Raw genomic sequence first — 12,982 nt, forward strand, 5'->3', positions numbered from 1 at the left:
CCATCTCCAAGTCATAGTTAGAATAGAAAGAGGATGGTTACATCATTTTTCTTGATGGAAACTGGTGTCGAGCACCAAAGCAAATGGATAGTGATCCTAGTTTTCGATTTGGAACATTAATAAGAATGTTGTAATAAGACCAAAATGTAAGGTCAATTGGGCTCTGGGTTCCATTATAAGTCAGAGTGCCAAATTGTACCAATGGGTCAAAAATAAGCAATTTTGGTGGTTTTTAAATGTCAATAGGATTTTTGTGATCCTTAAAAGGTTTTAATAGTCTTTAGGGTTATTTGGTCAAGTTCTAGCTTTTCCAAATTCATTTGTTTTCTTGTTTATCAAATAGACCTAACAAAGGAGACATAAGCATTGTTTTGTTCACACCTCTTACTAAACTTGGTTCACACCTATCTTTAGAGTATAGAGTGGAACTTAATGTTCATGTGTAAACTAAAAAAATTATTTATATTATTTAATTCTAGTATACCATATAATTTTTCTAGGTCTCTATATTGAAAAGAGATGGTGGATGCAATTATAGTTGCATGTCTTGGTTTTAAATCTCCCTTGCATGATATTTTTTGGAAAATAATATTGAGGGATGCAATTCAAGATGCAATAGATGTACTTGCTAAACACTATAAAGAGTGGGATATGATAGGTTACCATATCATCTAAAATGACTTACATGATTAAAAAATAATCTTGGCACAAATTTTCATGAAATCTATAGATGCATTACATAGGCCCATATCAAAACATACACTTTCACTTTATTATATTATGTGGTTAGTGGAAGATAAGTTTTAGGATCTCATATGCACAACATTCTCTTCACTTTTTGCTAGAAGTCATTGATAAACTTCCATGAATTAAATTTGTAATGATGAGAGGTCAAACTATTAGCAAATTTATTTATAATCATACAAGTGTGCTCAATCCTTCCTTCACAAATAATAATGAATTTTATCCAAAATGAAAAAGTTTTCTACCCACTTCTTTGCATTCATAACTCCTTGGTTGTAGAAGAGAAAATAAATATTTTAAAAATACATGAAATTTCCACAATCCATATTGATGGTTTCTTAATATTTTTCAATTTGACCATATGGAGATTTTTATTACAAGGACAAATCCAAAAAAGCACTAAGCAACAATGAATTTTTTTTAATAGAGCAAGTTGAGATAGGTTTTCTAATCATTTAAGGTATATTTATATACTTTGTGAGATCTTTATTCATATGATACAATTGATACAACCAAGGGGATCATCAAGTCTAAAATACATAATAGTCTGAAGATATACATGCTAATATACACCATCATAATGATAAATAGGATTAATAGATGCAATGTTTCCTCTATGATTTTAGATACTATCCCAATCTAGTGGTTTTTACAAAGTTCATAGAGAAATACAAAGGTATCAAAGGGCCTCTTCAAATACATCATGAGATTTCCTATAATTTAATGGAACAATAGACAACCATGGTAGAGTTCTCATCATACTAATAGGAAAAAGCATCAACCTCCAATTTAGTTGTTATACAAAATTTGAAACCGATAAGCCGATAGGTGCTTGCAACTTGGTTTATATTTTGGTTTTCATGTTTTTTTACCTACTTAGACTAGAATAAAAAACCCTTGGATGAGAAGTCCATGGTTGTCAAATAAAGACACCATTTTGTATGCTTAAGTCACTTTATGCAATTTATGAGCAAAAGTTGCATATTCGGCAAATTTGGGATTTTTAATGTTTTTGGTCAAGAAATCCTAGGACTGAGTTTTTTTTAGTTGGTTTTAGGTATTTTGGAATCTTTTCCAAGTCCTAGAAGTGGAATCAAGTGAAAAATGTAAAAATTGCACTTTTTGTGCAAAGTTGCATTGTTGAAAGTTGTAAAAGTTGCTCAAATTTGCAACTTAGAGGGAAAGGGTCTATAACTATTAAAATATTGGTTCTAACAATTAAAATATGCATAAGAGATATATATACATCATTTGTGAGTACTAGAGGGCATTAATATATGGATTGGAAGAAGTTGCAAAGAAAGAAATTAGGTTTTCGAGTCATTTTTACTGTTGTTTTCAAGTTGCATGAAATGTATAGACTTTATGATAGATGTGATGAATTTTTGAGATGGAGATTTGAATCAGCTTTCTTTTTCTTCTAGTCACATTGTTCTACATGTTTACTAACTCAAGTTATTGCATTTTTACTAAAACTAGGTTTTTAAGACAACATTTTGGTGCACACAGCTAAAATCGGCCTCTAACTACAATTTCCTTAGTTAAAATTTCATGCCTGCTTGGGAAATGATAGTTAGTAGAGTTCCTTTTAAGATTCCAAGGTTTCAAGATAGGAGGATGTGTTTTGTGATTTTTCCAATCAAGCCCTAGGTCAAGTACCATGAAGGATTTGACCTCTTGTAGCGTGTTGATTTGTGAATGGTAGGAGTTTGGTAATTGGTGAAGGGGTGAGTATTTGGAAATAAGTTATTTTAGTCTTTTCAAACCATCCTGATTATTGAGTTCATTTTTACAACATCATTTCCTACTAGTTGCTTTGTAAACTAGTCATCTACTTGACTGAGACATGTTTGGGAACTAACAATCTCCATTTAAGCTAAAGTCTCCATTTAAAGGTTGCAATGACCTTTTTGTTATTAAATTAAGATCATTAATATATCTTGATGAGAACTTTAAGGGATCACGCCCAACTTGAGTATCTTGGCTTCCCAAGTCCTATAAATGCAAAGTTGCAATGTTGCTCAAAAAGTTGCTTGAGCGACTTTTGCAATTTTTACAAAAAAATTGCAAACGGAAGTTTTTGGAAGTTGTAACTATCCATGCTCGAGTATATGAGCATAGGAAACACTTTTTTGAAGGTTAGAAGGTTTCCAGTCAGATTTGCATTTTTAAGCAACTTTTACAACTTTTGTAATTTTGCAGAAAAAGTGCAACTAATGCAAAGTTCACTAGATTTCACTTCTAGGACTTGAAAAAGGTTCCAAACTATTAAAAAAACAACTAAAAACACCTCATCCTAGGCTATCTTGACCAAATACTCAAAAAGACTCAATTTGGCCTAATTAGCAACTTTTTCTCATATCTTGCACAAAGTGGCCTACGCATACATATCTTGCTCATATCTCTCTCACTGTTCGTTGTGAGATCAAACTATCTATTCTGTTAGCTCCAAGTAGCTAAGTAAACCCTATCCCCAATCTTGTCCCATCTTGTTGAGCATTCAAACATTCTCAAGCATGCCGAACCGGAATGTGCCCAAGGGTCACTAAATGCCATAGGGCAACAATCTTTGATAGGGCATATCTTAGTGCTCGTGCAAGGTATGGACATGATTCTAAGTACTATAGGACTATGTTGTAGAGACCTACAATAACCTCTCTCACTTTTTGGAGATCTTACTATGTTTTGATTTTGTGATGTCATCTCAGGTGATGCTAAAATTCGTAGTGTTGACCAGTACAAAGTTGCCAATTGCCAAATCTCCCTCACCATTCATTATGGGGTCAAACTATCTATTATGTTAGCTCTGGGTGGCTAGGTAAACCCTAACCCCAAGGTTTTCCTATCCTATTGAGTGCTCAAACGTTCTCAAGCACGCCAAACCAAAATGTCCCTAAGGGTCACTAAATGCCATAGGGCAGCAATCTTTGACGGGGCATATCTCAAATCTCGTGTAAGGTATGAATGCAATTCTAGGTGTTATAAGACTATGTTGTAGAGACCTATAATAACCTCTCTCAACTTTTGGAGATCTTACTCCATTTTGATTTTGTGATACCATCTTGGGTGATGCTAAAACTCATAGTGTTGGTCAGTACAAAGTTGCCAACTACCAAATCTCTCTCACCATTCATTGTGGGATCAAACTGTCTATTCCATTAGCTTCAAGTGGCTAGGTAAACCCTAGCCCCAATCTCATCCCATCCTGTTGAGTGTTCGAACATTCTTGGGCATGTCAAACTGAAAAGTCCCTAAGAGTCACCAAATCCCATAGGGCAGTGATCTTTGATAGGGCATATTTCAAAGCTCGTGCTAGGTATGGATGCAATTCTAGGTGCTCTAGGATCATGTTGTGAAGACCCATAATAACCTCTCTCACTTTTTGGAGATCTTACTCCATTTTGATTTTACAACACCATCTCAGGCGATGCTGAAACTCGTAGTGTTGGCTAGTACAAAGTTGCCAACTACTAAATCTTCCTCACCATTTATCATGGGATTGAACTGTCTATTCTGTTAGCTTCATGTGGCCAGGTAAAACCTAGCCCCAAGCTCATCTCATCTCGTTGAGTGCTCAAACATTCTTGGGCATGCTGAACCAAAACATCCCTAAGGGTCACTAAATGCCATAGGGCAACGATCTTTGATGGGGCATATCTCAGAGCTCATAAAAGGTATGGATGTGATTCTAGGTGCTATAAGACCATGTTGTGGAGACTTAAAATAAAATCTCACTTTTTGGAGATTTTACTCCATTTTGATTTTGCGATGCCATCTCGGGTGATGCTAAAACTCATAGTGTTGGTCAGTACAAAGTTTCCAACTACCAAATCTCCCTCATCGTTCGTTGTGGGATCAAACTATCTATTCCATTAGCTCCAAGTGGCTGGGTAAACCCTAGCCCCCAACTTGTCCCATCCCGTTGAGTGCTTGAACATTCTTGGTCATGCCAAATTGAAACGTCCCTAAGGGTCACTAAATGCTATAGGGCAGTGATCTTCGACAAGGCATATCTTAGAGCTCGTACAAGGTATGATGTGATTCAAGGTGTTATAAGACTGTGTTGTAGAGACCTACAATAAATTCTCTTGCTTTTTTCAAATCTTTCTTCATTTTTATTTTGCGATGCCATCTCAGGTGATGTTGAAACTCATAGTGTTGGCTAGTACAAAGTTGCCAATTGACAAATCTCCCTCACTGTTCATCATGGGATCAAACTGTCTATTCCATTAGCTTTGAATGGATGAGTAAACCATAGTCCAAAGCTCATCCCATCTCATTGAGTGCTTGAACATTCTTGGGTACACCAAACCGAAATGTCCCTAAGGGTCACTAAATGCCATAGGGTAGTGATCTTTGATAGGGAATATCTCAGAGCTCGTGCAAGGTATGGATGTAATTCTAGGTGCTATAGGACCATGTTGTGGAGATCTACAATAACCTCTCTCACTTTTTGGAGATCTTACTCTATTTTCATTTTGTGACACCATCTCAGGTGATGCTAAAACTCATAGTATCGGCCAGTACAAAGTTGCTAATTACCAAATCTCCCTCACCATTCATCGTGGGACCAAATTGTCTATTTTGTTCACTTTGGGTGGTCAAGTAAACCCTAGCCCCAAGCTTATCCCATCCTGTTGAGTAATCAAACTCTCTTGGGCACGCTGAATCAAAATGCCCCTAAGGGTCACTAAATGCCATAGGGAAGTGATCTTTGATGGGGCATATCTCAAAGCTATGCAAGGTATGGATGTGATTCTAGATGCTATAGGACCATGTTGTAGAGACCTAAAATAACCTCTCTCACATTTTGGAGATATTGCTCTGTTTTGATTTTGTGATGCCATCTCGGGTGATGCTGAAACTTGCAGTGTTGGCCAATACAAAGTTGCCAACTGCCAAATCTCCCTCACCATTCATCATGGGATCAAACTGTCTGTTTCATTAGCTTTGGGTGGCTAGGTAAACCCTAGCCCCAAGCTCATCTCATCCCATTGAGCACTCAAACATTCTTAGGTATGCCTAACCGAAACGTCCCTAAGGGTCACTAAATGCCATAGGGCAGCGATCTTTGATGGAATATATCTTGGAGCTTGTGCAAGGTATAGATGCAATTCTAGGTGCTATAGGACTGTGTTGCAAAGTCCTACAATAACTTCTCTTACTTTTTGGAGATCTTACTCCATTCTGATTTTGTTATGCCATCTTGGGTGATGCTAAAACTCGTAGTGTTGGCCAATACAAAGTTGCCAACTGCCAAATCTCCCTCACCATACATCGTGGAAAATAACTATTTATTTTGTTAGCTCTAAGTAGTTAGGTAAACCCTAGCCCCAAGCTCATCCTATCTCATTAAGTGCTTGAACATTCTTAGGCACACCAAACTGAAACATCTCTAAGGGTCACTAAATGTCATAGGGTAGTGATCTTTGATGGGGCATATCTCAAAGCTATAGGACCATGTTGCAAAGACCTACAATAACCTCTCTCTCTTTTTGGTGATATTACTCTATTTTGATTTTGCGATGCCATCTTGGGTGGTGCTGAAACTTGTAGTGTTGGCCAGTACAAAGTTGCAACTGGATATGTCATCTCATCCAATGATGGAGACTCATGATAGAAGGTAAAGGGGTGATCATACACATCATTTTAAACATGTTTTTTTATGGTAATAAAGTAATCCTTTTTTGTAAGGTCAAGGAACTTGAGGTCACCTATAAACCCAAATTGCCTTAGTCCTAACAATTTTCCTTTTTTGTTGTTTTTGTTAATAAGTTGACTCAATTAGTGTTTTGAGAGTCATTACACCTTATATAGCTACATGTTATCGCTGAATGGAGTTAGTGGAAGATGTTAATGATCTTCTTGGTTGTCTTAATATTCATTTCATGGGTTTGAAACATAACCACTTCCCTTTCTAAAGAGTTGTCCAAAAATCAACAAATTACATGTTGTTACAAAGAAAATATAGTCATAGGATTTTGGAAGAGTGTTTTCACTCATAGGATGTTGAAGAATCTCTTGGAAGGTGGTGTAGGAGTACCATTTTAAGGCTCCCACCATATCATTTTTGGTGTGAATACAATAAGGGCATTTAGCTCATGCTTTTGTGTCCAAGCTAGGATAGGTCTTAAATTTTCCTCTTTGGTCTCTATTGAGAATGGTACCTTGACTTTGGGTTGGTATTATTCTTAGCTCTTTGTTGGGAGAAGGTTGATATAGGAGTTTTTATTTCATTCTAAGCATGGGTGTGGATTAAAAGAACCTTCCAAGGTGGATCACTTGTTTAGAAGACCAAAGTGCATGAACAATGCAATGTTATGTAAATCTACCACCTTATGGAAGGGATGTTACTTTGAGTTTAGGGATTCTTAAGTGAAGCAACATAGTGAAATTTTCACTTCCAAGGATGTTTTTCGAAGGCATAGCATGGTATTGAAATGTGATTCAAAACAAGACAACCTGAGCAATAAAAATTGCCCCAAAATTGCTTGCAATTTTTAAAAGTTGTTGAGCAACTTTTTCCAATTGTTGCTAAAAGACCTACTTTGTAAAGAATCTTTGCAACAGCCCTAAAACCTATCTCTAACCTGAGGAGCAACCTATTTATGCTTGGAGGAACCCTAATCAAGGGTTGGAAACTCATTTCTTGTACGAATCCATACTATTAGAATGTATGTAGCAGACTGTGACTATTTTAGCATAGACTTTACTAGTTTTTAATCTTGTTTGGAGGCGAATCATGTGGCTATTATCATTTTTTTGCATGTTCCAGTTGTCTTATTATTATTTTTTTTCATTTTCCATGCATTAGTTATAGTTTGTGACCAAGTTTTGAAAGGTTTTGTAAAAAATTTCAAAGATACCTGTCTACTGCCAGTTTTGGAGTTGTATATCATGAAAGGGCTATAAGTCTTGTCTCTGTCATGGAAATTCCATGGTCTTTTGGATTTCAAGGCTACAAACCCTAATGTATTATATTATGGAAGAAAGGGCCATGAAAGTGAGTGCAAAGAATTCTTTGACCAAGCCCTAGGTGAGCTAGCAAATGCCTAGCTAGGGACTATTAGCAAAGAAAGAGGTCTTGAGAGCAAAGCTTAAAGAATGAAAACTTTCCCTTTTCAGGGATTGAAGACAGGTATGAGGAGGTTCTAACTTGTGGAGGAGCCTTGATGAAGCACAAAAGGTGTCTTAAAAGTGGGGACAAGAGGTAGCCAAGAAAACCCTACCAAAGCCTTAATTTTGTTATTTTTGTTGTACTACCTATATGCACCCTAAGACCCTAAAAATCATTGAGAAAAGTCCCATGTATAATTTTTTCTTAAGGAAAGAGGTGTTGAAACTCCAAGAAAAAGGAGCTATTGACCACAGAAATTTGGGTGGAGGCCTAATTAGGGGCTCTCCTTGTAGTCCTTTTGTGAAAAATCTTGAAATTGGGTACAAACCCATTGTTGTTATCCATTCAAGCATAGTACAAGTGTTTCAATAACACCTTAGGACATCATGGAAACCTTGATTAGACTAGGGAGTGATGTGGTACCCTAGTAGAATTATAAAACGTTTGGAGGGATAGTGTTCCTAGAAGAGTAAGGGAGTGATATTGCAAGTTTGGATCAGCTAACCTATTGAGGAGGTTGGGCAAGGTCAAGGGATGTTTTAAGTAGCAAGAGATCCTGTAGACCACATAGGTGTAGAGAAAACACCAAGATCCACATATAATATACAAGATTGCATGGGGACGGGGGTACTTGGGGTACAGGTACAACTATTTTTTATAAGAGGGGAGGGGGGTACTTGGGTATGTCAAACTTTATTTTTAATTATACTTTTATATTTATAGAAAACTTAAATTTCTGAGTCATTACAATGATTTTTCAAATTTAGAATAGTGATAAAGTTTGCAAATGTGATGTATTGTTTTCAGTTTTAGATTTTTTATATGTTTGTAATAATAATTTATGATAAATGTTTAGATGCATAACATAGAAGGCGGACTTTAAACATGAACAAGAAGATCAAAAATCATATGACAATGACATATTGCAAATGATAAATTTCTAGCTTTAACACTAATAAAATTATTGTTGATCAATATTGTATCAAAGTTTCAAATTGATTAGATATTGAATTAAGCTTGATAAAAAAATAACAGAGAAGGAAAACTTTAAACATGAAAAAGATCATAAATAATATGATGATGACATATTAGAAATGATAAACTTACGTTTGAAGAGTGATAACATTTATTGTTAATCAATATTCTATCAAAGTTTCCAACTGATTAGGTATTGAATTAAGATTGATAAACAATGAGCTAATACACAAACAAAAAACCAAAAAAATAATTAGAAATCTCAATCAAGGTCCTTAGCTATGATGCTCTCCATTGAGTACCCAGTACTTGGGATATGTGTACCTGGTACTTGAGTACATAGGTACAAGTACCATGGGTGTGGGTACAAGTCCCCATGCAACCTCATAATATATTATGATAACCAATAATGTCATACATGAATGAACATATAATATATTATGATAACCAATAATGTTAGACATAAATGAATAGATAATATATTATGATAACTAATAATGTTATACATGAATGAACATATAATATATTATGATAACAAATAATGTCATACATGAACAAACATATAATATAAAATGATAACCAATAATTCCATACATTAACAAACACATAATATATTATGATAACCAATTATGTCATACATGAATAAAAATATCATATATTAACCAATAATGTCATAAGTCTAATAATGCCATGCATCAAATATATGTCATACATCAAATATAAAATTTCATATATACATCAAATGTATATTGAATATGTCCACTGACATAAAATCCAAAATATATGTCCACTAATGCCTATACATGTGTTTCTATCGACTATATCTTCTCCTTCCCATGAGGGGAAGCAAACAAATCTCTAGAGGTCTTCGGTCATTATGTGGAGGGAGATGATGGGGATGATGGGGTCTTCCTCACATGCTCGTTCATCCTCTTGTTTAGGCTCTTCTCTAACTCGACCTAATACGAATAAAGTAGAGATAAATAAATAATTATTATAAATTGAAATAAAATATATGTAAACACAAAATTAATTATTTTCTTGCTGCCATCAAATAGTTGTTTTGCAAGTCCACCTCAAAGGCTTACGGACAATCGGGTGCAACAAGACCCTACAACAATTCAATCAATATAATAAATTATAAATAACATTAGAAATTTTGATCCTAACTATTATAAACAACAACTAAAACCAAGAAAATTCTTGCATACCATAGTCAATGGCTCTGAACTAGCCATAGCTATAGCCACTCCATGATCGATGGATTGTTGGAGATGAGGAGGAGTCTCAGATGTCAAGAACTACATGTCATACAATACACATTACATGTAACATGAAACATGAAACAAATATAATCAAATGAATTAAATTAACATGAAACAAATGTACCTCTACAAAGCTCGTATCACACCTAGGCTTGGAGTCCCTAATGAATGTCGATGGTCCAGTAGAGAACTGATGCACATGCATAAATTTTTTTGTCAATCCTTCATATGATTACTTAATAAATATATGTATTAATTTAAATGATTAAATCGATACATACCTCTAGACTTGTCAACGTGATGAGAATTAGGGCTAGGGGATTACTACTAGGGTCGCTAACACTCTGACCCTAAATTTTAAACAATGTCAATACATGCTAATTAATTAATCATTCACTATACATATGAAATGTGATTAAATTAGTTTATTATAATTGTAATTTACCTATGTGTCAATGCCAAATTTCTCATTCAAGAGCTAATCAATGACTAGCCCATCATCCATACTATCTCCACCATGACTGTCAAATGTGTAGAAGGATCCACATGATGTGCACATGTGATCGTGACACACAGAAGGGTCCTCCTCAAATAATGGACTTGTGCAATGAATACGAGTCTGTGTCAAAGCATTAATAGTCCATAGAGTGTTGGCCTCTACATGTTCCTTCACAACTGAAGGAATAATCACATGCTCACCATGTGGCTTGACAATAGGTACCCTAACTATGTTAGGGTCACAACATGCCCCTGGCCTCTCAAATGATGACCCCCCACCTCTACAATAAGATTCTAATATATCAAAATAATTGGGGATCTCTCCAAGGACAAATTCATAATATAATTTCCTTAAGAAATACATTGGGACCTCATGATTAATGCAGGGAGGAGAATCAAAGGCCATCCACCATCTATCCCAAAAATTATTTCTAATACCATCATGTATGCAACAATGGATGGAGAACCATTTAGTTGTCTCTCTAACAGTATTTTGTTCACCAAGCTTTCTAAACAATGCACAAATACTACCTTTTGGTATATCTTTTTTTTTTACATCTTGATGTGATAATTTGTTTGCATAATATCTTTTTTGTTCCTCCCTCTTAACGTGCCAAATATCTAACTAACCACTAATAGAAGATACATAGGTCAAAATGGAGTCAAGGGAGGATGCCAATTGTGCTCTCATTGGATTGATTTGTCCACAAGCTTTCAACCTACCAATGAGTGCTTGTAATTCATTTTTCCCTCTTTCTATTTCATTTATTATGTCATCTTGTGTGCCATGAGGAGGTCTTCCAATTGGTGTAAGTTGCAAAATTTCTCGTTCTTGTTGTGGAGGGTTTTGATTCTCATCTTGTTGAGCGTTTTCATTTGGATCTTGTTGAGGGTTTTGGTTTTGATCTTATTGGGAATTTTCCAGTTCATTATTCACATTTCCTAATAAGAATCAATTGAAATCTAAATAAATAAATAAATTTAAAGAAAAATTGAAAGAAACCTACAAAACAATACAAAAACATATAAAACAATGCAAAAAAAAGGGTAGACAGCATATGGCGTGATCACGATCTCAAACTTTGAAGATGAGGAGGCATTTTGAGGAGGTGGGTAGCAAAAATCTTCAATTTTCTCAATTCACATACACGTTGTGAGGAGAAGACTTGCAAAATGAAGTAAAAATGAATGGGCTGCAAGTTTGCAACTTATTTATAAAAAAAAATTCTTTTAAAAAGCACATACACACTTTGGTTTGGGTATCCCAAGCCATAGTACATGCACACTATAGCATGTACGTGCTTTCTAAAATTAGAAAGAAAAAAGGGTGTCATCTTTTTGGAACCACAACTTGGTGCACTTACCCTCTTCCTAAAGACCTTTTTCAAAAAAGGAGCATATGTATATTTCAATAAACAAGATGCTAGCATCCTAGGTGAGACAGAGGATTTGCTTCCCCATTCTTTTAACTCCAGTGCCTACATTTTGAATGTGACTGAAAAATAATTGTGTAAATACATTTATATTTAATACTATTATGAAAATTTCCTTCTATTGATAAAAAGGAAATTATACAAATAAAAATATCATATACATAGCCTTTTTTACTATTATTAAATACTAAAGCATTCAAATGTTTCAACTTAAGCCTTAACTCATATTTTAACTAATTAATAAATAAATAATTAGTCACTATCATGAACACACAAGCTAGCTCAAACAATTTATTAAAACTACCAGAATACCTAATTTCAATTCATTAATCAAATGTGAGATCATGACAACAAATAAATGGGAATTTTTTTTAATTGAAAAGAGGTTGAAGTCAGGATTGATTATTGTTATGTGTTATGATTAATTATTATTATTATTTATTAAGCTTGAGGAGACTTGAACCTAAGGCCTCTCACATAAGAGACGCACAATTTATAGTTGTGTTGTAGACTCTTGCCTATATTTAAATAATTTTTTATTGATGTTTGTTAAAATGTATAGTATTTTAATAAATTATCAAAATATTACAAATACTATAATTATTATTATACTTTAAAATTATCTATCACTAATATTTTTAATTAAAAAAAATTCTTTAACACATTTATTATTTTAAAAATCCTTAATAAGATAGAAACCTACAATAATACGAACTGTATGCCTCTCATTTAGAAGGTCTTGAATTGGAATTTTCTCAAGTTTAACAAATAATAATTAATCTTTATTAAAGAAATTCTCTTCAGCTTCCTCTCTATCTTCATAATGGTTACCTCTATGTCTCTTTAACTCATTATATAAGACCAACTTAGTGACACTTCATGTCTTCTGTTAGATAGTTGGATTTGTGGTGACTATTCTTTTATTTCAAAAGTAATGCAACATTACATAG

The sequence above is a fragment of the Cupressus sempervirens genome, chromosome 9, assembly GCF_028749045.1.
Source record: "Cupressus sempervirens isolate cs-2001-9-10 chromosome 9, ASM2874904v1, whole genome shotgun sequence".
Classification (NCBI taxonomy): domain Eukaryota; kingdom Viridiplantae; phylum Streptophyta; class Pinopsida; order Cupressales; family Cupressaceae; genus Cupressus; species Cupressus sempervirens.